Source organism: Palaemon carinicauda, chromosome 2 (genome assembly GCF_036898095.1).
Source record: "Palaemon carinicauda isolate YSFRI2023 chromosome 2, ASM3689809v2, whole genome shotgun sequence".
Classification (NCBI taxonomy): Eukaryota; Metazoa; Arthropoda; class Malacostraca; order Decapoda; family Palaemonidae; genus Palaemon; species Palaemon carinicauda.
This window is the reverse complement of record NC_090726.1, coordinates 193,447,996-193,452,251: the sequence shown is the minus strand read 5'-3', so window position 1 is coordinate 193,452,251 and position 4,256 is coordinate 193,447,996. Positions and strand designations below refer to the sequence as shown.

Genomic DNA, 4,256 nt, shown 5'->3' with positions numbered 1-4,256 from the left:
TGAAAAGTGAGTAGGAATAAGGATATAAGAGTAAATCGACCTAACTGCACGAGGACTCCTAGCTGTTGGGAAGGGCGCTGGTGACTGGTACAACGCATGAAGTTATGAACATAAGCTACTTGGGTCTAAGCGATCTCAGGCTAGACCGTGGGCTGGTCTACCCCAAAGGCAAAACAAAGTCCTTCATAAAGAAGGCAATCGTGCTTACCCCTATAATTGGATAAAAATCACATTGATAGAATAAGTAAATAGAAGCAATGAAGATAAATCAATATGTGTCAATATGGATTGGGGAGACAGGAGAGAATCAGTAAATATGAACAGAGGACATTAGAATGAGGGAAGGGGTGATTGAAAGAAAACCTGAAGGATGGAAGGTAGCAGGGTGTGTGCAAAAGATTAGGAGGAACTTGGAGTGTCTGTGGGAGCTAAAATTAATTTGCATAAAAGTAATTTTGATCAACTGCCTTCTTAGAGGTAAAGTGTGAATGCTGGAAGCAAAGCAATTAAGAAATGCAAAAGCAGTAGAAATTAATTGTTTGCTTCAAGGACGAAATGTGAAAGCAACAGACATTAATTAAAACAGAAATAAATTAAATGTTTGCTTTAATGAAAACATGAAAACAACCGAAAGTTTGTTTTCTTCAAGGAAAACATATGAAACCAACAGAAATTGTTTGTTTCAATGAAGAAACGTATCAACGGCAGAAATCAATTGTTTGTTACAATGAAAACATGTCAAAACAGCTGAAATTGATTGTTTGCTTGAAGGAAAACATATAAAAAACAGCAGCAATTAATTGGTTGCCTCAAGAAATATGTCAAAGACCAATGGACAGTTGACTATCGTTATTAAATTGTCTGTAAGATATCTATATAAGCAGAAACTAAGTAGTTCTAGAATAGAGCAAACTAAAAAAGGGGGGACACAATTTAGAGCACATTAGAGTTGCGATTTATACCTTATTCCAACAAAACAATTAAAAAAACTTACCTCTATAATTTCGTTTCCAGCTGTAAAAACGACCCCTCGACTACCTCCGAGAACACTGATTTAAATAGAAGTTGTAAGGAATAATAATTCTAAAGTGCCAGCACTTCAAGCTAAGTTGTTATCATTCCTCGTATCTAAATATCATCGCATATCATTCTTCTTTGATAGATGTTAAAGAAAGTCATTAAAAAAAATGTTATCATACACTGATTGATATCGGACTGAGTTCAGTTATCGTTCTTCAAAATTATTTATACTGTATACGAGTGTCGTTATCATGCATTAATTAAGCTTATCTATACCCTTTTATGAACTTCGAAGGTTTGATTAGAGGATCAATCTTCTCTTTAAATCAAAAGATAATATTACGAAGCCTGTTTTTGTTATTTTTGAAGGCGGTAATTGTTTAGAACTTTAGACCGAGGGCTTAAGGTCTATAATTAAGGGATCAAACCAAGTTTCATCTGAGCTATTCTCTTTTCACTTTTTCCTCTCTTAACATCATGACTTTTATATTATGGTGTAAAATTTACAAACATATAACCACATACGCACACACACACGCACGTTATATATATATATATATATATATATATAAATACAGTACATATATATACATATAAATATATATTTATATTATATTTATATATACAGTATATATATATATATATATATACAGTATATATATATATATATATATACATATAAATATATATTTATATTATATTTATATATACAGTATATATATATATATATATACACATGTATATACATATATATATATATATATATACTGTATATATATATATATATATATACATGTACTATATAATATATATATATAAAACACAACAAATGCAGCCACTTCTAGTCCACTGCAAGACAAAGTCCTTTCTACATTCATGTCTGGGGTTTGGCCAGTTTTCATCAGCATGCTGGCCACCTGCGGATTGGTGATAGTGGGAGATTTTCGTCTGATCCCTCACAGCAAACCAACCTAGTATGGATGGTCCTGACTAATCCAGTTTTGCTGATCATAGCGATACAAAAAAAACACTTTCACGAAAGATTGGTTTATTTTGATACACCTTAATTTACATTCATTACTTAGTATCACGTTTATTCCCTTTATATAAAAAAACATAGATAATTGTGCTACTATTTAAATTTGTTAATAATTCTCAAGGTATTAAACACACACACACACACGCATATATATATATATATATATGTGTGTGTGTGTGTGTGTGTGTGTATGTGTGTGTGCGTGTGTGTATATATATATATATATATGTGTGTGTGTGTGTGTGTATGTATGTATGTATGTATATGTATATGTATAATGTATATATATATATATATATATACAGTATATATATATATATATATAGGCTGCTTCTGTGCCTAACAAACACTGAGACGATATATATATATATATATATAACGTTTGCTGTAGCTCTGCTTAACAAAAACAAAGACGATACTTGGACTTAATAATCAACATTATGAGTGAGATCCATTTAACGACAATACATCAGTCGGGTGCGTTCACACATAAACCCTTACCTTAAAGACCTTGACGTTGTCTCGACTTGCGATGATGCGATTTACGCGGCGTTGTTATAGCTGAGGGACACTGATGGTTTCACTTGAAGAACTAAAGAGCGCTATATCTTGTCGGACCGGATGCTACTTCTTGCATCACAGTTGTCTGGAGATGTTTCTCAATCTCTAGAAAACACATGATCACTTTAGAGAAACGTTCGCAAAGTTTAATTATTAACTAGACACATGGAGTACGAGCATTTACGTTCGTCACCGATTCATATGAACGCGTGGTTCAAAGAATGAAAATAAAAAAAATGGAAAATACGTACTTTGCTCTGTATGACTTTTAGAGAAATAAAGATTCAAATTAACTTATGACGTAATGAATGTTAAGAAATAATTGGTGAATGAGATTAAAAACATATTTTACCGATGAAACGCTTTTGTTTATTGAAAGTGAAAACATAAACAGAAAACGCGCGCCAAGCGAACTTTCGATGTAAACAGAACAAGGACACTTGTATGTTATTTAGAACAGGACCGCTGTTTCAGTCTTTTAGTATAAGAAATATATATTAAACAGGAGGGATAAGGAATTCTAAGTAAATGTCGTTTAGCCATGTATAGAATATGGCTTGTTTTCTATATGGAGCGAAAGAGAACGTGTTTATACAACAAAGTTAGGCATACTGTATGCACGGTTGAGAGGGACCATGGTCCATGGGTATAAGCTGATCCCGGAAGTTATGAAGTTGTAACACAAAGTTACACAAGAGCCTTAAGATAGTAACAAAGCACTTAAAAGTAGCTGTGGAAAGAGGCCTCATTGACATATGATATGAACAAACTATGAAGAGCTGTAGCAAACTCGGTGGGTAAAACAGGGTAAATAGAATTGTAAGGAAAGTTGAAGCAATGCACAATATTTGGTCCAAAGGTAGGCTTTATACCTAGAGCAACAGATAAGATGCATACAATAAGCCATAAATGCGCAATACTCAACGGAGGTATAAATAAAATTGCTAATATATGTTGAACCAAGTTTCCCAGTAGTAAAAAAAGACGAAATGGAAGTGTAACATTAATGGTCATTTCCATATTATGAACATTTTTATACGTTCACCTTCAGCAGCAAACCAGAGGAACCATTGTTTACTATTAAGTCTTTATTAAGTTACAAGTAGGCCTACCTCCTTCTATAATGTTGCTTCTCTTAACTCCGTTGGGAATAAGATTATTTTTTTTTTAAATAATACGTTAACTATACTTGAATTGTCTATCGTCTAATCTAAATACAAATGTTTCCTTTTATGTAAATAAAAATATATTATCGAGCCTTTCCATATTTACAAAAACCTCTTTTTTTATAATGTTTTATATCTATTCTTTGGAAAGAGCTGTGATTTTTTTTTTCCTATATGACTTACTGGTGCTACTATAGTGTGAGGTCTACCGCCATATGTCGCCTACCCAGGTAGAGGGGGAGGTCTACCGCGTGACCAGCGTCCCAGAGCCTCGCACCTAACCATAAAAAACGTGACCTGTCCACGTGAACTGCCCATATAAAAGGAAGCAAATGGAGCTTCTAAATGTTGCTACGGGCCGACCAAGGAAATGGCCCATGCCAACGAGAACTTTTGGCTATCATTTTTGCTGGAGGGGGATGAGAAGAAATTCCAGTGATCTATTTGTGTCATTCTTAGAAGATGTAGGC

At 33.5% G+C, this 4,256-nt stretch overlaps 1 protein-coding gene across 1 annotated transcript in view; it reads right to left on the bottom strand.

Annotated features, from left to right (window-relative positions):
• Positions 1-1,084, bottom strand: part of LOC137622703 (acid sphingomyelinase-like phosphodiesterase 3b) — a 19,886-nt gene extending 18,802 nt beyond the window's left edge. Inside the window, 1 exon segment of the mRNA XM_068353299.1 lies at positions 995-1,084. The gene's annotated coding sequence lies outside the window, so the exon portion shown is untranslated.
• Positions 1,085-4,256: the final 3,172 nt, after the last annotated feature.